General features: G+C 37.0%; 1 protein-coding gene across 12 annotated transcripts in view; it reads right to left on the bottom strand.

Moving 5' to 3' along the window:
- Positions 1 to 23,219, bottom strand: part of RGS7 (regulator of G protein signaling 7) — a gene marked incomplete at both ends in the record, with an annotated part of 489,391 nt that overhangs the window by 451,758 nt on the left and 14,414 nt on the right. The window lies entirely within an intron of this gene.

Here is a 23,219-nt window from a genome sequence, read left to right as displayed (position 1 = left end):
GATAAAAGTTATCCCAGTGAAATAATAACTCTATAACCTGGGTTTTTGATAGAAAAGGTTTTCTTAGGATACAACTTTCACCTTATGGCTTAGATAGTAAAGCTAAAGTGACTTTTTCTTTTTTTTTTAAGATTTATTCATTCATACAAGAACCAGGGTACAGGCCAGATGCATGGGAGGGTGAAAGGATTCACCAGAGACAGAGCGGGGAACAGAACAGGTAGATTGGCTGAAATATACTGCTGAGGGGAGCAGCAGGCGAGACTGGAGAGGTCTGCTGCGCCATGTGGGATTCTCTCCCATCAGCCAGGATTGAACCGGAGCTACAGAGGCTGCAGACAGCTCCACATCGCTGCGCTCAACCGCCTGCACCACCAGGGGAGGCCCCACTAAAGTGACTTTATCAAACCAGATATAACTACATATGACTTAAAGATGATATTCAAATTTGGAAGTTTATTTTATAAAAGATTATAATTTGTGTTCATATTAAATTAAATACAATTTTACCTTTAATGCCTCTCTTGAAAAATTTGTATGAGGTTAGGACTGTTACAGATACATATGAAATGTATAGCTGGTTAAAGGTGGATGTAGATTTTTTTAGTCTTAACCTCATAATGTATTTTCAAAAATAGGCAACTCTAGTTTTCACAGCAATCTATTCCTTTTGCCACATTTTTATTATTTTTTTAACTTTATATATATTTTACATCATTTTTCATTTTGTTGACTGTATGCATTTTCATCTTTGTTATAGTCCCTGTAAAATTCCCACCACCCTTGTTTTGATCCTACTCTCTTCTCTCCCCCTCTAGTGTGTCTCTGGTTTATAGTTGCCTGTTGATTTTGATTTTTACTTTATCATAATTAGTCTTTCTCCTGATTCCTTATTTGGGTTTTAACATCTTTAAAAACACATCACCCAAAGCAGTGATAGTGAAGGAAAAGATAAACAACTGGGACTACATCAAATTAAATAACTTCTGTACAGCAAAAGAGACAGTAACCAAAACAAAGAGACACCCCACTAATTGGGATAAAATTTTTGCACACAACACTAATGATAAAGGACTGACCACAAAAATCTACAAAGAGCTGATGAGACTCAACAAAACAAAGTAAATAGCCCAATCAAAAAATGGGCAGAAGAGCTAAAAAGAAATTTTTCCAAAAAGGAAATGCAAATGGCCAACAGGCATAAAAAAATGTTCAATGTCACTTACAATCAGGGAAATGCAAATCAAAACAACAATGAGTACCATCTTACACCAGTGAGAATGGCACATACTAAAAAAAAAACTAGCAACAACAAATGTTGGCGAGGTTGTGGAGAAAAAGGAACTCTCCTATGCTGCTGGAAGGAGTGCAAACTGATCCAACCGCTATGGAAGAGGTTTGGAGGTTCCTCAATCTGCTAAAAATTGAGCTTCCATATGATCCAGCAATTCCACTCCTTTTGCCGTATTCTGATATGTAGCAGGTAGTTGTGCTTAAATGTCCTGACTCTGTTAGTAGCTGACAACCGGGACATCCAAACCTGCCTGCTATAAATAGGTTCTGCCATCTGCCTCATCAAGACAAAACATGTAAGACCTTTAATGGAAAGAAACTTTAATACAATTAGTGTGCAATACAGAAAAGGCCAGCATATAATTTCCAAATTTAGCACCCAAAGTCACCCATCCCTTCGTGAGTAAATGTCCAGCCAGACAGGATTGGCCCAAACCAAGGTCCGAAAGCCTGCCACAAGTCTAAAGCACCTTCTAGTGGGGAACCCTAGAAAAGTTTCAAAAACAGTCAAACAAGTCTGAGAGGAAAAGAGCAAAATCAAAATCAAGATAAAAGCTGCCATTGTTCACCTTCTCTCACCCACATCTGTTTCAACCAGCCTAGGACCAAGAAGCCATGACAGTTTCTTCACATGTTTCTCTGGTCCTTGCGTCTCCTTCAGGTCACCTTCTGGCTCTCTATCCTGCTTCTTTCTCACTCCAGTCTCCTCTCCAGCTTCTTCTCCTCCCTGCTCAGCTTCACTCTCCCTTGGGTGGGGCAGGGAACCTGGAACCTCCCCATTTGCCGGTGACCACCCTGTTAAAAAATCACTTAGCTTCTAGAAAGTTTCATCTCCTCATATCAAACAATATGTTGGACTACCTAGTCCATTATTCCCCTGTATTTTGTGACTCAGTAAGCTTGAGAAAGATTATGTATCATTCATCAACTGCAAACCAGGGTGTAACTGTTTAACTACCAGAAACAATAGGCCTGGGTCTCAGGCAACCTGGAACTAGTATTTATCTTGACAGGTTTTAAATCAAGTTCTTGTTCCTAGGTGAGCTCATAAAGCCATCATCTATGACTCACTTTTACTTTTAAATACAGATAAATCAATCTGTCTAAATTTCAAACCTTCAGCCAATTTCACCTCTAATTTTCATGAGCCTCCATAACCAACCTGTGTCATGGCTGTTTTGACCTTGAATACCTAAGCCCATCAACATTGTTGTTCATCTCCAAGGCTTGACTATTGTCACAGATCTTTTACGTAATAGCTTATGCTATCTTCTTGTAATACTCAGTTTATTAAATCTTGGATAGCTCTGTGAACATTTCAGAAAATACTATCTTATCTTTTGTTATCTATCCGAAACTAAATCTATAGTGGGGTGATTTCTAGGGTGCCATGGAAACACCCTGGGAATGAAGTTAATGTTCAGGCATATAAAAATTTTTATTTCCTTAAGCATCTAAGATCAACAATTAATATGAAATGAATATCTTTACTATTTATCTTCAGAAACAGTATTTTTTTTCTTATTTCTCTTGTGGACAGCTTAAAGAAATAAAAGCAATGATTTTTGTCATGTATTTTGTATGCTTTCATTTAAGAAAAAGTCTATCTGTAAAATATCAGTAGCGAACAATTTATCTTTCCACATTGGCTGGTTTTGGAGCTATCATTTGTCCCCTAACATTTCACAGGAGTCTTTGTCCACACCAACCCTTCCACATGCAAGGAACTGCCTTCTTGTATGATAGTTCACAACTTAATGGTTGTGAGGAGCTAATCTTCTACTTGGGTTTCAGTAACATCCATATACCATATGTTCCCTTTAATGCTATTCCTGAACACAACGTAGCTAAACATCAATAACCACTTAAGGAACAGGTTTCCATCTGTCTTTAATTGCTGGTCAATTTGGTGTTGCCCTTGGCATTAGATAAAAGATGTCCTTTTGTTCTAGGATCTTCAGGGAAATCCCAAAAGATATCTAACAAAGATTCTTGTGTGTTCATGATGTATGATATGTAGATATAAAAGATACATTATGTTTTGTAACTAAAATTTACAGCTGTATAGCAGAAAATGCTGGGTAATAAGTCAATGAAATGTGGTGGCAAGTTTCTGACTAAAGTGAGACCTCATGGTTTTCTTCCCTGATGTAATCAACATCAAGTAGCACAAGTCATACCTCTGAGCATGAAAGGGCATGTATAAGATGATATAAGATAAGCAACAAGGTAGATAGCTAAATTGAATTTAACAAAAGTAATTAAGCTGGCTTTAAAATAAAGCCTTCTTTTGGATTTAAATTATCACCAAAGTAGAACATGAAAAGAATTCTGTTATACAGTAACTCCTCTGAAAATTACCTGGCATCTCCCTTTGATTGCAAACTTCATATGCACTAAAGGTTAAGGGAAGTTATTAAAACAAAATTTTATTTAAAACATTCATGCAATGGATGCCTTGGTGGTTGATTCATGGTAACATACACCTGAGTGGGACTGGTGATCTTATACCAACAAATTACATGCAATGCTGTAGTAAATCAATGCTATCTCAATTAAAAAAAAAAAAAGGAGGAGGAAAAGTGCAGTGCATTTTCACAAATAAAGTTTTTTTGTGTGTTTTGAGAAAAACAATATTCATGAAATAACAGAATTACAATATCCAGAAAACAATGGTAAGAGTTCCACTATACATTCTGAGTCAAGTTACCCCCTATATTTTCATTTACTTTTTCTTACATTTGAATTTACTTATAGAAACTATATTTACCCTAGAAACAAAAGCATATTTTTACACTGTAAGGCAAAATAATGTCATGTATCTATTTGAATGAAACAAAAATTTTCATTGGCCTATCAGTTCATTTGATAGAAAATCTGTTTTTCATTATTCCCATATATGTATTTTTGTATACTGTATCTTTTCTTCTTCTTAAAAAATTTTGGTCTATCAGATGTCAATACCAACTGAATATGCATTTCAAATATGTGTACTATTTCTCCTAATTTAAGAAAAAGGTGTTAGACATCAACTCACAGCTATTATAATGACCATAATCAGAAAACAAGAGACAATAAATACTAGAGAGGGTATGCAGAAAAGGGAAATTTTGTGCACTGTTAACTGGAAAGTAACTGGGATAAACACTATGGAAACAATATGAAGACTCCTCAAAAAGTAAATAATAGGGCCTCCCCTGGTGGCACAGTGGTTGAGCGCTGGGCTGCAAAGCTGCCCGCAGCCTCTGCAGCACCAGTTCAATCCCCAGCCACCAGGGAGGGTCCCACGTGGCAGCAGACCTCTCCTGCCACCCGCTGCTCCCCTCAGCAGTGTATTTCATCAGTCTGCCTGTTCTGTTCCCCACTCTGGCTCTGAATTCTCTCACCCTCCCGTGCTTCTAACTGTACCCAGTGCTTGTATAAATAAAAAAATGAATGAATAAATAAATAAGACTTTAAAAAAAAGGTTAATACTAGCACTCCCTTAAGATCCAGCAATTACTTCGCCCAAGTCAGGTCCCTTTTGGCCAGCAGCCCAAGCCCAGAGGGGGAGCAGGCACATGGCCAGGCTGACCAGCGCAGGACAGTGCATACCTGCATTGCCACTTTAGAACAGGGACCTTTCCTGAAACAGGCAGAAGGCTCCCAGCAGAGCCAGAGTTGAGCTGGGAAGTTTGCCCATGCCAGGCCCCATCTGGCCAGCAGTCCAGGCCCAAAGGGGAAGAGGCACCCAAGGATGGGCAGACCTGGCACTCAGGGGAGTGCGTACCCACATTGCCATTTTAGAACAGGGACCTTTCTTCAATAAAGTCGGCTTGAAACTGGCAGAAGGTTCCCTGAGGAGCCAGAGGGAGAAGGTTCCCTGCATAGTCAGAAGTAAGCTGAAGGCCCCCACAAGCCTGGTCCCACATAGCAGGAAGTTGGAGCCCAGAGGGGGATCCAGTTGTTTTTGGAACCCAGAGTGCAATCCAGCTGCCCCACCTCCAGGGGAGTTTGTGGGACTTCAAGACACACCTTTGTAATTAAACACAGAAGGAGGAAATATTCCAGGACAGTGACCATTAACATAATCAAAGTACCACTGCCTCACTAGACTTCTGGCATAACAGTTTTTGACTCATTTGGACCACCAGTTTCCAAAAACCCACAAAGAGCACACCAAAAAGATACTGGCCAGTACCAGCAGCAGAGTGTCCCAATGCACACAGCAAATTAGAAGACAGACAGCAGGGAGAAGAAAAACTACATGCAACCTAGGAACTCCCCAGGAGAAAGACATATCACAAAAAGAAAACCACCCATCAGATGGCAATGACAGTGACTTGGAAGAACTTCTGAACCTTCCAGAAAGAGAATTTAAAATTGCCACGATTAAAAAACTGACAAAAGTCATAAAGGAAAACAACTATAAGGGGAAAATAATCAATGATCAGAAGGATGAAATTGAGTCCCTAAAGAAGGAAGTAAAAGAAATGCAGGAGATCAAAGAATTAATGGAGGAGCTAAAGAACTCTGGGAAAAGCAATGAAAGCAGAATAGATGAAATGGAAGAACAAATAAGTACTCTTGAAGACACAGAAATAAAAAGAACCAAAACAGAAAAGGAAAGAGAAGTACGAAGGAAAAAGACCAAAGAAAGACTTCAGAAACTATCTGATTCCATGAGGAAAGGAAATATACGAATCCCAGAAGAAGAGGAGAGAGATGTAGGAACAGAGAAAATATTCAAGGAAATAATTGAAGAGAACTTCCGAAACATGAAGGAGCTGAAATTAGACATACAAGAAGCAAGAAGAACACCAAACGTCCATGACAAAAGGAAAAATACAGCAAGACACATAATAGTAAAGTTCCCAAGAATCCAAGACAAGGAAAAAATAATGAAGCTTACGAGAGGGAAGAAACAGATAACATTCAAAGGAAAACCAATCAGACTGACATCAGACTTTTCCAAAGAAACACTAAGGACAAGGAGAGAGTGGAGGGACATAGTCAACAGACTCCAAGACAACAAATGCCAACCAAGAATATTCTATCCTGCAAAGCTTTACTTCCTCTATGAAGAAAGAATAAGGACCTTCCCAGAAAAACAGAAACTCTGTAATTTCATTACGATTAAACCCCCACTCCAAAAAATACTACAAGGTGTCCTAAAGCCAGAACCAACAGAGGGATTAATAACAAGAAAGAAGGCCAAAAAAAAAAGTTGTTAAAAGAATAAATAAATAAAACCAGAGGAAAGACAAACACAATGGCAAATACAGATGCTAACATATCAATATTAACTCTAAATGTAAATGGAATAAACTCTTCAATAAAAAGACACAGAGTCACAGGCTGGATTAAGAAACAAAACCCAACCTTTTGCTGTCTCCAGGAAACACATTTAGCTACAAAAGATAAAAATACACTCAAAGTTAAAGGATGGAAAACATTCCTACAAACAAATGGACCAAAAAAGAAAGCAGGAACAGCAATACTTATATCATATAAAACAGATTTCAAACTCAAAAATGTAAAAAGAGACCCCAACGGTCACTACATTATGATCAAGGGGACAATACTTCAAGAATAAATAACATTCATTAACATATACTCACCAAATGAAGGAGCACCAAAATATATCAGACAACTATTATCATCTTTGAAAACAGACATCAGAGAAACACATATGTAGTAGGAGTCTTCATAGATCAATGAGACAAAAAATAAGTAAGGAAACTAGAGCTCTAAATAAGGATCCAGACCTCAAGGGCTTAACAGATGTCTATAGAACACTAAACCCAAAAATATCTGAGTACACATTTTTCTCAAGAGCACATGGATCATTCTCCAGGATCAATGCCATACTGGGACCCAAGACAAACATCAACAGATACATCAAGACTGAAATTATATCAACCATCTTCTCTGACCATGAAAGCACAAAACTAGAAATAAACCATAAAAAGAAGGCAAGGAACTCTCCTACCTCATGGAGATTGAAAAGCACACTACTGGAAGACCACTAGACTAATGAGGAGATCAAAGAAATTAAAAAATTCTTTGAGTTGAATGACAAGGAGGACACCAATTTCCTAAATGTATGGGATGCAGCAAAAACAGTAATAAGAGGAAAATATATAGCAATAGAGGCTCACATCAAGAAACAAGAAAGAACTCAAAGAAACAACCTAATCTCGAAGCTCAAAGATCTAGAAAAAGAACAAGAAAAAAAACCCAAAACCAGTAGAAGAAAAGAAATAATAAAAACCAAAGCAGAAATAAATGAAATCAAAACTAAAAAAAAAAAAAAAAAAAAAAAAAATCCATGAAACGAAAGGCTGTTTCTTCAAAAAAATAAAAAAAAAAATAGACAAACCCCTAGCCAGGCTCACAAAGGAAAAATGGGAGAAAGCACAAATAAACAGGATCATAAATGAAAGAGTAGAAATCACAACGGACACAGCAGAAATCAAAAGAATACTCAGGGACTACAATGAACAGTTATATGGAAGCAAGTTCAACAATCTACAAGAGACGGATAAATTCCTACAACTCTACAATCACCCAAAGCTAGATAAAGAAGAAATAGAACACCTAAACAGACCAATTACACGCAGCGAAATTGAAATGGTAATCAAAAACCTCCCCAAAAACAAAAGCCCAGGACCAGATGGATTTACAAACGAATTCGACCAAACATTCAGAGATGAATTAGTGCCTATCCGTCACAAAATCTTCCAAAAAATTGAGAAGGAAGGTATAATACCAAACACGTTCTATGAAGCCAATATTACACTAATACCAAAACCGAACAAGGATAACACATAAAAAGAAAACTACAGGCCAATCTCGCTAAATAAACACTGATGCAAAAATCCTCAATAAAATTTTAGCTAACAGAATCCAACAATGTATCCATAAGATAATTCACCAACACCAAGTAGGATTCATTCCAGAGACAGGAGGATGTTTCAACATCCGAAAATCAATCAACATCATCCAACACATCAACAAAAAGAAATATAAAAACCATATGATAATATCAATAGATGCTGAGAAAGCTTTCGACAAAGTGCAACACCCATTCATGATTAAAGCCCTTGAAATTCTTGGGATACAAGGAACATACCTCAACATCATAAAGGCCATATATGTCAAAACAACAGCCAGTATCATTCTCAATGGCGAAAAGCTGAAAGCATTCCCATTAAGATCTGGAACAAGACAAGGATGTCCACTCTCACCACTGCTTTTCAATATAATACTGGAAGTCCTAGCCAGAGCAATAAGACAAGAGAAAGACATCCAAGGAATCCAAATAGGAAAAGAAGAAGTCAAACTATCACTATTTGCAGATGATATGATAATATACATAGAGAACCCCAAAAACTCCACAAAAAAACTAATTCAACTAATCAGTTTAGCAAAGTGGCAGGATACAAAATCAACACACAAAAATCAGTAGCCTTCCTATACACAAACAATAAATCTGAAGAAGAAGAAATTAAAAAAAAAATCCCTTTCATTATCAAAATAAAAAAAAATCCAATACTTGAGAATAAATCTAACAAAAGAGGTAAAAGACCTATACAAAGAAAACTATAAAACACTGTTAAAAGAAATAGAAGAAGACACAAAGAAATGGAAAGACATCCCCTGCTCATGGATTGGAAGAATTAACATCATCAAAATGGCCATCCTACCAAAAGCAATATACAAATTCAATGCTATTCCAATAAAAATCTCAATGACATTCTTCAAAGAAATAGAACAATTATTGATGAAATTCATGTGGAATCACCAAAAACCCCAAATAGCCAAAGCTCTCCTGGAAAAAAAAAAAAAAAAGAAGGGAATGTAGGCATCACACTCCCAGACTTCAAACTACGCTACAAAGTCATAATAATCAAAATTGCATGGTATTGGAACAAGAACAGACACACAGACCAATGGAATCAAATAGAAAACCCAGAAATAAACCCACAGATTCATGGTCAACTAATCTTTGACAAAGGAGCAAAGAATGTGCACTGGAGCAAAGAAAGTTTGTTCAATAAATGGTGCTGGGAAAACTGGGTCACTACATGCAAAAGAATGAAGCTTGACCTCTACCTCACACCATGCACAAAAAACAACTCAAAATGGATTAAAGAACTAGACATAAGAACTGAAACCATAAAATACATAGAAGAAAAAATAGGTGAAACACTACATGACATGCATCGCAAAGACATCTTTACAGACATATCACCCAAAGCAGTGATAGTGAAGGCAAAGGTCAACAGCTGGGACTACATCAAATTGAAGAGCTTCTGCATAGCAAAAGAGACAACAACCAAAACAAAGAGAAACCCCACAGACTGGGAGAAAATTTTTGCACACAGCACTAACGATAAAGGACTGATCACAAAAATCTACAAAGAGCTGATGAGACTCAACAAAAACAAAGAAAATAATCCAATCAAAAATGGGCAGAAGAGCTAAAATGAAACTTCTCTGAAGAAGAAATGCAAATGGCCACAGGCATGTGAAAAAATGTTCAACATCACTTGCAATCAGGGAAATGCAAATCAAAACTACAATGAGATACCATATCACACCAGTGAGAATGGCACATATTAAAAAAACTAGCAACAACAAATGTTGGCGAGGTTGTGGAGAAAAAGGAACTCTCCTGCACTGCTGGTGGGAGTGCAAACTGGTCCAGCCACTATGGAGAGCTGTGTGGAGATTTCTTGAACTATTAAACATAGAGCGTTCATATGATGCAGCAATTCCACTCCAAGGCATTTACCCAAATGACACAGAAACATCAATTCCAAAGAGCACCTGCACCCCTATGTTTTTAGCAGCACTATTTACAATAGCTAAGGTATGGAAGCAACCCAAATGCCCAAAAATAGATAACTGGATCAAGAAGATGTGGTACAGATACACCATGGAATATTACTCAGCAATCAAAAAAGATAAACACATGCAGTTTGCAGCAACATGGATGGGGGATGAGCTAGAAGGGATCATGCTCAGCGAAATAAGTCAGAAAGAAAAAGAAAAATACCAGATGGTCTGACTCATAGCAGGAATTCAGAAAACCTAAATAAGAGACCAGGAAAAAGACTAATCAATGCAAAGTAAAAATCAAAATCAACAAGCAACTATAAACCAGAGACACACTACGGGGGTGGAGGGGTGGGAAAGGAAGGGCTAGAGTCAAAATAAGGAGGGAAGTGCAATTGTATGGGGAATATAACCAAAATGAAAATGCATACATTGTGCAAAGATGAAAAAATATGTAAGAATTATATAAAATAAAATATTTAAATAAAAAAAAAGATCCAGCAATTCCACTTTTGGGACTATATCCAGGGAAACAAAAACACTAATTCACAAAATTACCTGCACTTCCATATTCAAATCATCATTATTTATAATAACCAATACATGGAAACTAGAAGCAGAAACTTATTGGTTACTTGACTTTCCTTGGAGAGTTTAGCTGGAATGTCAATAAAATAAAGCTTTTCGTTTCTCTCCACAAATTAACATGAACAGGAGTTGGGGGGAAAAATCAACTTCTGAACCATATAGGAGGATAGCTTACATTGTAAAAATACAATAGAGAGTCCTATTTCCCCACCAAGCTTTGTTCTCACTGCCTCCTGCAAAAGATGGACTTTTATTCCAAAATGGTAAACAGCAATGTTTGAGGCTGTTCTTCCAGTCTATCTGAATTCATTCACGCTATAGGGACAACAATAACAAATAGAAGGTTTAATTTTGTTTGGAAGAGTCTTTCACAGGAAGGAAATTCAGTAGTTGTAATTAAGAAAGAATCCCAAAAGCAATTCAACAGAGAAGTAGACTCAGGTTTTTTAAAGGCATCAACTACTATAATAATGTCATTTGCCTTCTTTCTCTTTCTGTACTACTAACTCTGAAGGCCTGAAAAACTATTGGTTTTAATAGAAAAGCATTCAGTTAGTGATATTAACATTAATGAAGTGAGACTAACTTTGCAAAACCTGTTTCTTCACAAGTGAAAATTTGCCATGGGTAAACGAGTGCTAATTAGTTTCCATATCTTATCCAGGCCATTTGAACCTCTGAGTATTCAAAATGACATCAAAGTGACTGTTATTAAGAAGAAACTTGGTTTGGGAGAATTAAAACTACTTTGAGTCACAAATCTGTATTCTTTCCCTAATCTGCAATCTTAACTAAATCTGAGACTGAGGTTTCCCACTACTACTATATACAATAAGGCAAATAAATTCTACAGGCTAACTATGAGCACTGAAAAGAAATAATACCTATAAAAGCACTTCATAAATTTCAAAACTGTTCAAACGTTAGGATATGGAAATTTTTTGTTATGCCTAACAATCATGATTCCCTGTTTGATTACTTAACTCTAAACAATTTAACAATGATTTAAAGCTCTGTGCTTTTTTTCATAATAATAAGAGTTATTTGCATATGTAATATTGCATAGATAGCAAGGTCCTCTTGAGTTTTTTTTTTTTTTTAATTTATTTATTTATACAATCACTGGGTACAGTCAGAAGCACGGGAGGGTGAGAGGATTCACCAGAGCCAGAGCAGGGAGCAGAACAGGCAGACTGACGAAATACACTGCTGAGGGGAGCAGCAGGCGTGGCAGGAGAGGTCTGCGTGCCATGTGGGACCCTCGCAGGCAGCCAGGGATCGAACCGGCACTGCAGGGGCTGTGGGCAGCTTCGCAGCCCAGTGATCAACCGCTGCGCCACCAGGGGAGGCCCTCATCTTGAGTTTTAAATCTTTTCATTATTACAAATATTTTCTTATCTTTGTAGCAAAAAAAAAAAGTTCTTGGTATTTCTCTGTCACAATAAGTTTTCTGTCTCTCCTGGTGTTGCCTGCCCAGGGCCCCTCCCAAGGCCATATAATCCCATCCCAGCTCTATCCATGCACTGCAAATGATGAGAGAACAGAATCCAGAGAGGAGAGACGGCTAATAGACGTTAGACTCAAGCCCCGTAATCTTACCCTGGAGCCTACATTCCTTGAGGACACTGTACTTTAGGAGGGTCCTCATTTAAAATCCCACATCCCAAGACTCCACCCACAACATGGTGGAACAGAGAGACTGGGATTGACCTCTCTCCTAAAAACAACTAAAAAATGGACTGATAAGGAGCTCTTCGCAAAACTCAAATGCTTCGAACCAGCAATATGATGACACCATGAACACCCAAGAAACTAAAAGATGACAAAAAAGGAGGAGTCTATTCTCCGCAAGCATCAGCTATACCTACACCAGGAAGCCCTGTCCATGGGGCTGGCCAACATCTTCCAGCCCACTCTGGGCCCTATCCTGGAACCCCCTGTATCTCACCCTACATCTGGAATCTCCAGATACCCCCAGGTGAGCAACCCAGACCTCAACACTAGCCACTAGCTCGACAGAAGCGGACAGAATTTTATTTTTCCTTTTTTTCCCTGAGATGCAATTCAGGAGTAAACCCCTTCTGGGAGGTACAGTCCACTCAGCCCTCTGGCACCACCTAGTGAACAGGGCCGAACAGCAGTCATCAGTGTCTCTTGAGCAGAGAGAAAGCTGAGCAGCAATCTTGAAAGACCAAGTACCTGCCACACCTCTCAACCACCCCATGTCTCCAAGCAAGCAGGCCACAACCAGAGCCTCCTGTTGCTGAGCTCCACAACACAGTCCCTCAGCTGTCCCTGACTACACCAGGAAGCGCATCCCATTCAGACTGCTGCACCTGCTAGCAGAAAGGGTCACAGTTAGAGGTTCATGGTGCCTGGCCTTATATCAGGGACCTTTGGATACCCCAAGTGGTCTAGTCAATGGAAGTCACAGGAGGCTACACTCCCACCCAGCTGCCACAACAGCCCAGACAGTGTGCAGATCCACCCAGGCAAAGTAAGGGGATATCCTGCTCACCAGAGCATAAGTCTGGTTGACAGGTGTCACAGGAATCTTCACCCCCAAACCTGCCCAGGTGCCACTGTGACCCAGGCAGCATGCAGATCCATTCACACCAAGGTAGGAGTGCTGAAACATTCCAGCTGCCAGCAGCAGTGGTCTGGTAGACAGATGGACATGGTTATCACCTGCTCTGGGACACACTCAACTGCCACAGCAGCCCAGGGAGCATGCAGATCAATCCATGCCAGTAGGAGCACCCAGAAATCCCACCATTCATCAAAAGCTGTCCAGTTGGCAGGAGCTAAGGGGAGAGCAGCAGGAACTCCAGCTCCTGCTTTCACCCACCACCCACAGCAACCTGAGCTCCACACAAACCCATACACACCCTGGTAAAAGCATAAGAGTAGTCATGCCCAAGGACACCAGTGGTCACATGGCCTGATGCCCAGAACAAACATGAAAGCAAACAATGGGGAGAAAGAAAAATAGAAATGGTCAAGCAAGCCCTCCTGGGAACAATATACCACAAGGGGAAAAAAATCAGCTTCCAGAACCCAACAACACTGACGTGGAAGAATTTCTCTGCCTCACAGACTGACAGATAAAGAATTCAGAATTGCCTTAATTAAAAATCCAAAAGGAAAAAAGGAATAGAATGCTAAACAAATAATAATAAATGAACAGAAGAATGAGATTGGATCTTCAAATAAGAAAATAAAGGAACTGAGGCCTTACAGGTGGCGCAAGGGGTTAATCACCGCACTATGAAGCAGTCCTTGGCCTCTGCAGCATGAGTTCAATCCCTGGCCAGCCAGGGAGCAACCCACATGGTGAAGCAGACCTTTCTTGTTTTGCCCACTACTCCCCTCGGCAGTGTATTTTAGTCAGTCTGCCTGTTCTGTTCCCCACTCTGTCTCTGATGGGTCCTCTCACCCCCCGTATTTCCGGCCTATACCCCAGCTCTTGTATGCATAAATAAATAAATCTTAATAAAAGAAAAAAGAAAAGAAAGGAACTGTAGGATGTTAAAAGATCAAAGGAGGAGCTAAAAAAAAATTCTGGGGAAAGCCATGAAAATCAGAAAGTCCCTTCTTGCTGTAGTTCCCAACGCATATGCTTGCTCATCTTGAAAGTAGCTATAGCTGTCTACTTTTAGAGTTTTAGGGTAAATAAATGAAAAGTTGTAACGCTAAAAAAAAAAATAAAATAAATAGAATAGATGAAATGGAAGGACAAATCATTCATAAAAAAGAGCCAAAAATGAAAAAAAAGAGCAGAACAAATGATAAAGAATGAAGAAACACTTTGAGAATTATCTAAAACCATTAGGAAAGGAAACACACGAGTTACAGGAATCCAAAAGGAAAAAAGAGACATGGGGACTGAGAAACTATTAAAGGAAATAATTGTAGAGAACTTCAAACTGGAAGGCAAAAATGAAAATAAATATATAAAAAGCTAGAAGAACACCAAACTACCAGCATGAAAAGAAAAATACAGCAAGACATATAAAGGCAAATGTTCCAAGAGTCCAAGACAAAAGAAAAAAATAATGAAGCTGATGAGGGGAAAGACAAAGATAATCTATAAAGGAAAACCAATCAAGCTGACATCAGACTTCTCTGAAGAAATATACAGGTAGGAAGAGAATGGAGCAAAATATTAAAAAAAAAAAAAAAAAAAAAAAAAAAACCTCCAAGAGAAAAATTGCCAGCCAAGAATACTTTATCTTGCAAAGCTCTCCTACCCTTATGAGGGAAAAATAAAGACCTTCTCAGACAAGCAAACTCTTCAGAAAATTGCTACTACTAAATTGTCACTCTAAGAAATAGAACAAGAAGCTTTAAAATCTAAACCAACAGAGGAATGAACATGAAGAACAGAATACGGTAGTGAATAGAACCACAAAACGATCACCAAAATGGCAATAACAGACTTCCATGTATCAGTAATCACCCTAAATGTTAATGGAGTAAACTCACCAATAAAAAAGACACAGAGTAGTATATTGGATTAAAAAGCAGAACCCAACCTTCTGTTGCCACCAGGAAACACACTTACACTCTAAAGATAAGCATAGGTTGAAAGCAAAGGATTGGAAAAAAATTCTACAAGCAAATTTCCCCCCAAAAGAAGGCAGGTGTAGCCATTCATATAACAGAAAAAACAGACTTCAAGCTTAAAACGGTAACAAGAGATACCAAAGGACTATAAAATGACTAAGGGGACAAGACACCAGAAAGACATAACATTCATCAATATATGTGCACCAAATGAAGGAACACCTAAATACATTGGGCAATTACTATCAGCTCTGAAAAAGGACATTGGAGAAAATGCATATGTGGTAGGAGACTTCAACACCCCACTCTCACCAAGGGACATATCAACAAGAGAGAGATTAAACAAGGACAAGATAGCCAGATAGCCATAAGTAAAGATCTAGACCACATGGACCTAATAGACATATATAGGACATTGCTGCCCCCCAAAACTGAACACACATTTTTCTTAAATGCACATGGATCATTTCCAGTATTGACCACATTAGGTCACAAGACAAAAATCAACATATACATAAAGACTAAAACCATAGCAAGTATCTTCTCTGACTGTAAAGACATAAAACTAGAAATTAACTACGAAAAGAAAGCAAGGAGATTGCCTATTACATTAAGACTAAACAACCCAAAAGACCACTGAGTTAATGAGGAAATCAAAGAAGAAAAAATACTTTGAGACAAATGACAAAGATGACACAACTTTCCAGAACATATGGGACTCAGCAAAAATGGTATTAAAAGGAAAATATATAGCAATACAGGCCACTATCAAGAAGTAAAAAACTCCCCCCCAAAAAAAACAAATTAATCTCCCATCTTGAGGAACTAGAAAAAGAACAACACAAAAATCCAAAAACCAGTAGAAAAAAAGAAATAATAAAAATTAAAGCAGAAATAAATGAAATATAAATTAAAAAGACAATCCAAAGGTCAATGAAATCAAAAACTCATTCTTCAAAAAAATAAATAAGATACACAAACCTCTAGAAAGGTTCAAAAGAAAAAAAGGAGAAAACTCAAATAAAAATGATCATAAATGGAAAAGGAGAAATTGTAAGAGACACAGCAGAAATCCAGAGGTTAATTAGAGACTATTATGAACATGTATATGTAAATGAGTTCAACAATGTAGATGAAGTGGACAAATTCTTAAGAGCTATACAATTACCCAAAGATGAACAAAGAAGAAATAGAAATTTAAACCAATTATAAGTAGTGAAATTTAAATAGTAATGAAAATCCTCCCAAAAAACAAAAGCATAGAACCAGATGGTTTCACAAACAAGTTCTACAAAATGTTCAAAGATGAACTAATGCCTATCCTACAAAAAGTCTTTCAAACAATTGAGAAAGAAGAAAAACTACCAAATACATTTTATGAGGCTAACATTACACTAATACCAAAACCAACAAAGAACACAAAAAAGGAAAACTACACATCAATCTCCTAATGAACACAGATTCAAAAAACCTCAAAAAAAATCTTAGCAAGCGAACCCAACAATGCATCAAAAGGATCATACACCCCTATGAAGTGTGATTTATTCCAGGGACACGAAGATGGTTCAACATCCAAAAATCAATTAACATAATTCACCACATCAACAAGAAGAAAAATAAAAGCCATATGATCATATCAATAGATGCTGAAAAAGCATTTGATAAAGTCCAACATCCTTTCATGATGAAGACCTTTGAAAAACTCAGAAAAAAGGAAAATGCCTTAATATAATAAAAGCCATATGTGACAAACCCAGAGCTAACATCATTCTTAACGGGGAAAACTGAAAGCCTTCCCATTAACATCTGGAACAAATCAAGGATGTCCACTTCCACTATTGCTTTTCAAAATAGTACTGAAAGTCCTAGCTAGAGCAATTAGATAAGAGAAAGACATAAAAGTAATCCAAACTGTGAAAGAAGTAAAATTATCATTGTTTATAGATGACATGAAAATATAGAGAGAGAATCCTAAAAAAAAAAAATCCACAGAAAAACTACCTGAAACAATAAACCAATTTAGTTAAATAGCAGGTTACAACATCAAAGCACTAAAATCAGTAGGCTTCCTACATGCAAACAATTTATCTGAAGAAGAAATCAAGAAGACCATCCCATTCACAATTGTACCCCCCAAAATTAAATATCTGCTAATTGCATGAGTTTATCTTTTTTGATTGCTGAGTAATATTCCATTGTGTATATGTACCACATCTTCTTGATTCATCTATTTTGGGGCATTTGGGTTGTTTCCATAGCTTTCCTATTGTCAATAATGCTGCAATAAACATAGGGGTGCAGGTGCCTTTTGAATTAATGTTTCTGTGGATGGAGCTAGAAGGGATAATGCTCAGTGAAATAAGCCAGGAAGAAAAATAAAAATACTGGATGGTCTCACTCATAGCAGGAATTTAGAAAACCTAAATAAGGGAACAGGAAAAAGACTAATTATAATAAAGTAAAAATCAAAATCAACAAGCAACTATAAACCAGGGACACACTATGGGGGTGGGGGGAGAAAAGGGATTAGGATCAAAACAAGGGTGGGGGTGGAAATTGTATGGGGACTATAACCAAGATAAAAATGCATATATTGTGCAAAAGTGAAAAATGATGTAAGAAATATATAAAGTAAAAAATTAAAATTAAAAAAAAGAATTTATTGTTGGATATCCACAAGGGGAGAAAAAGTAAATATCTGGGAATAAACCTAACAAAGGAGGTGAAAGACCTATCAAAGGAAAACTACAAAACACTTAAAAAAAAAAAAAAAACAGAAGAAAGCACAAAGAAATAGAAAGATACTTCCTGCTCATGGAACAGAAATTTAACATTATAAAAATGACCATTCTACCCAAAGCAATTTACAGAGTCAATGAAATTCCAAAAAAACATCAGTGGCATTCCTCAAAGAAATAGAACAAATATTGTTGAAATTCATATGGAACTTCAAATAGTAAAACCTCTCCTGGCTAAAAGGTAGATCAAAAAAGTTGTGGTACATTTTACACAATGGAATATTAATCATCGATCAAAAAAAAAACAAATTCATGCCACTTGTGGCAACATGGATGCAGCTGGAAGGGATTATGCTAGCTGAAATAAGCAGAAGGAAAAAGACAAATACCAGATGGAGTTATTACATGTGGAATACAGAGAAACCAAACAAAAGGTCAAGCAAAAGTCAAAACTAGCTATCTGACCATAGAACTAGGGCATATAGCAAAGGACAGTAAGGGAGGTGTGTCAAATCAGGGAAGAAAAGAACACAAGGGAATATGGTAATGTTTCACAGGTGAGATGGTGGCAGGAGATCTATGAGAACGGCAACAATGTAAAACACTTAAAAAAATAAAGTAAGTTCTGTCTCATATATAAGTAGCAATGATAATGCCAGCAGTCTCATAAACATTGCTTGTTTCTACAATGTCTCAAGTTTTATATAGAACAAAAGCTATGACACTGGAGGAACTTGCTCAGAAATTTGGTATCTGTAGAATGAGTGAAATACATATGTAAATTTATATATAAAATTGACAAGTGCTTTACTCACCTCAAGAAAAAGTAAACCAGAGCACAAATTTCTATCCAGAAAAAGCAAATGAGAAAAGTAAAATCATTTTTAAAATCCTCAGCCTCCGGATTGACCTTATGAAGATGGTGTTTAATTGAGGAATGCATATATTGTGCAAAAATGTAAAATGATGTAGGAAATATATAAAATAAAAAAATAAAAATCTTTTCCTTTTAAAGAGTAATTACATATTCTACTAATGACAAGCACAGTGGTTGAATTAGAAGGATTCATCCTTAATCATGGGTTTGGCTGGATCATAAAGATCGTTCCAATTATAGAGATAATTATAGTCCATGGAGTACTTTCACAAGTCAATAACACCCCCCACACACACACCCAAATTGTCAGTCCCTAAACTGGTTTATCTTTCAGGAATGGAAACTGCTGATCGTAGTGGGACACAGGTGGATATTACAGTAGGAAGTTTCTTTTGTAAACTGTGAGGAGGGGCAAACTGAGTATTCCTTCAAAACAGTAGTAATCACTCAAGTGACAAAATTCTTCCATAGTATGGTTTTAAAAAAAATAGCTTAAGAAAATCCATAAATTTTTCATTATCCTTTGAATACTAATACTACTCTATAGTCTAATAAAAGAAAAACTGCAATTAAAAAAGAACATTTCTTGGCAACTACTACTACCAGTAGTTCCAGTTATAAAATACTTCATCAGTTGAGCTATGCAAAGACTATTTAATATACTCAAATACAAAAAAAGGCAAACATTTATTTTTACAAGCATTATTAAATTATGGCATGTTAGGAGTCATTAACAATCAGCAGGCAGGGACACTGGGTTCTGCCAGTCTAATGTGCCAAACAATCAAAAATAATACCCAAGGTGTAATTAAATTCCCTGCACATTGATTATTCCAATCCCTACTAATAAATAGTGATGAAACCAATGAAATCAAAGAGTACAGCAAGAAACTCTAGATGGAATCCAAGTATAAGGAGGGTTCAGTAACTTTAGAAGATGAATTACATTTTTTAGGTTACCAGTGGAGAGCAGAAAATTTTCCAATACCCTGAAACATGTCTTGAAAACTTAGCACTGCTTGGATAACCAAGCTAGTAAGAAGTAGGGATTAGTTTAATATAATTTCTAATTGGAGGGGATCATACATGGCTATTTGATGTCCCTGGAATTGGAACTAGTGCAACTGCTATTAATTCAACAAATTACAAAGTAAACTACAAAACTGCCATTTTTGTCTTAGTTTTTGGAGCTGCTTTTAAATAAAATATTAATCAGCAAATGTATTTAATCTAGCTTAAAATTTTTAAACATAAGTCTAATTCTTCCTTTTATCCTATAGTCCTTAATCTGTCAGACACTTATTAAATGTCTACTAAATCTTCCAGATAATGTGTTAGGTTTTGCAGGGACACAAATGGAAAACAAACCCAAATTCTGCAATTAAAGAACTCAAAAAATAAAAAATTAAGTACATATTCTCTCTTGCACATACACCCACACAGTGATTTGCTGGTCAATGTTTAACAATCAGTTTTCTCAAGGAGTAGGAGGTTCCACGAAGGTGAAGGAGCCCTTACTAAAAGCAGTTACCCATTGCCATGGTGTAAATACCCCTATCATGATTATGTATGATTTCAATCTCCCAATGTGTCATCACTGAACATAGAGTTGGAGAGAGATGTTCCAAGCCAAACTTATAGTTACATATGTGTATACTTATTTATATAAACATACATCTGTACAAGAATTAGCCAAATGGTTTGTAGTTGATAGCAGACTGAGATTATAGTTTGCAATTTTCTGCATAATTTTTTTTTAGCATCCAATTTTTTTAAAGAGAAAAAAACTACTAGAACTAGTAAGCAAGACCCTAATTCTAGATCACTTTTTCTATATAGTTTTGGTATTAGCAGAATCATTGGAGAAGAAAACTCAAAACATTTTTAAGGCACATCAGATTAGCTACAGAGCCACTTGTTTTGACAGAACAAGGGAAGGAAATACCCTAAAGAGTGTCTAATTAGAGGCATCAGGAGACTTTATTTAGCATTAAGCCTTCCTGAGTTTCACCTTTAAAACCATATGACTCTCAAAAGCCTGTAAAGTATATTTACAGAGCATACTCCCGCTGTACATTCTCAATCATTTCAAATATTTTGTCATACAATATCTGTGTGTGGAAGAATTGGAAGGATGGAGGAAAAAGAGAAAGATGATCTCTAAAATACAGGATTCTAGGCAAGAATATTATTCCTTCTACCAACTTCCCTAAACAAGATTCAATGACATGCTACCTGCTTGGTCTTATTGTTAATTTTCAACTGTCTTCAGTTGTAATTAATGTTTTGTTTTGTTTTTTTCCCTCAGCTTTCTTAACATACTGATGCACTGGTGTTTTTTTGGAAATGAATGTTACCTCATAACAAAAATTTCAGTCTCTCTTTTAATGTGTGGCTATATAAACGATTAGGTTGTAATCTTAAAAGGCCATTATATTTATAGTCATTTTTAATGTAAAGAGTTGGTAGTATTAAGGAGGGAAGATAAAGTACCTAGTTGTTTGCATAATATGTTAACATTTGGAAAGCACTTCTATGTATTTTACCATATGTAATAGTCACAGAATAACCACATTATTCTGATGTGGTTATTCCTCGTACCTCTACATGTGAGGAAAAAGACGCTCAGAATGCATAAAAGATACTCTCAAGTTCACGAAGCCAGTGACTTAAAAATACACACTTTAGATTCCATTTTCCAGTCCAGCAGGAAAGTTGCCTGATATAGTTTGTAGTTACACAGACTTGATTTCAAGTCCAGATAACACCATTTTCCATTGTGCGATCTTGGACAAATCTCTATCCTCTCCTGGTCCTCATTTTCTTCATTTGCAGAACGTGAGAACAATACCCATTTTATAAGACTGTTGACAAAATCAAACTTGGCATATGATAAGGATCTCAAAACATTCGCCTCCACTTGTCTACCTTTCTCTACTCCATTGTTCATTTTGTTAACCTTCTTTCAAGTACACTTGCTTTGTTTCTCAACCTAGATCAGCAGGCCATCTCAGTTCAACAATAATAAGTTTAATGCTCATTTGACAGATGTATGGTATTTTAAAAAGATCGAATTTCTGTAACTAGAAAACATACAATTATCAAATCAGAGAATTGCATCAGTCCAAAAGAGAAGCCCCATTAGTTCATACATAATTTTTCTTAGCATATTACATGTTGTGCCATCATGACACAGCAATAAACACAAAATACACACATATACCGGTTCAGTAATGTCATGCTGCCTATGTGAACTGTTCTTCCTCTGCCATCAATCAGGCTATAATTTGTGCTTCAAAATGATTTACTGCACACCTGTCTGGGTATTTGTCCAAATTTAAAAAAAAATAAAATAAAAAGCAAGAACTATTTTGTGCTAAGCCTGTCACTACGTCTCTACCTATAAATGTTTATGTCAATGTCCCTCCATCCTTGTTTTCGTAATTTGGCGAACCCAACACTTCCTTATGTACTCTTCCCTCAAGTTACCTTCTTCTGTTCATTTTAAAGGCAAAGTTTTGTACTACTGCTATTTATTTACAGGGAAATTAGCATGGTTTTGCAAGATCATTATAATTTTGGTTAGTATTTAATGATAACTTTTACAGTTTAAATCCTTAAAATATTTTTAATATATTCTAACTGTACTTCCTTCAAGATATCATTTATTTTTAATGTGTGATCATAAAGAATGTGGGATTTTTTTAATTTCTGTTATTTTCAGATTTTTTTTTTATTTATAATGCATACAAGAACTGGGGTACATACAGGCCAGAGGCATGGGGGGGTGAGAGGATTCACCAGAGACAGAGTGGGGAACAGAACAGGCAGATCAACCAAAGTACACTGCTGGGGGGAGTAGCAGGTGAGTCAGGAGAGGTCGGCTACACCATGTGGGTTGTTCCCTGACTGGCCAGGGATCGAACTCATGCTGCAGAGGCTGCGGACAGCTTCACAGTCTGTGTCCCAACACTTGCACCACCAGGGAGGCCCGATAATGTGGTATTATTTTTTAAGGACTGCATTAAAAGTAACAGAAATGCCCAAAATTTGCTTTGTTGCATCAGCATTTTTGATATATTGAGAAAAAAATCGATAGAATAAGTGGAGTAAAAAATTGTTTTCATTGAATTTGTACTGATTATCTTTCAAAATTCAACTCAGCCCCTCATCACTATGGTTAAGAATACACAATTTTGGGCTTCGCCTAGTGGTGCAAGCGGTTGAGCGCAGCACTGTGAAGTTGTCCACAGCCTCTGCAGCGACAGTTTGATCCCAGCCAGCTGGCGAGGGTCCCACATGGTGGGGCAGGCCTCTCCTGTCTCGCCCGTTGC

The sequence above is a fragment of the Talpa europaea genome, assembly GCF_964194135.1.
Source record: "Talpa europaea genome assembly, chromosome: 14".
Lineage (NCBI taxonomy): Eukaryota > Metazoa > Chordata > Mammalia > Eulipotyphla > Talpidae > Talpa > Talpa europaea.
The sequence above is the reverse complement of the archived record's forward strand: the minus strand, read 5'-3'. Positions and strand labels throughout refer to the sequence as shown.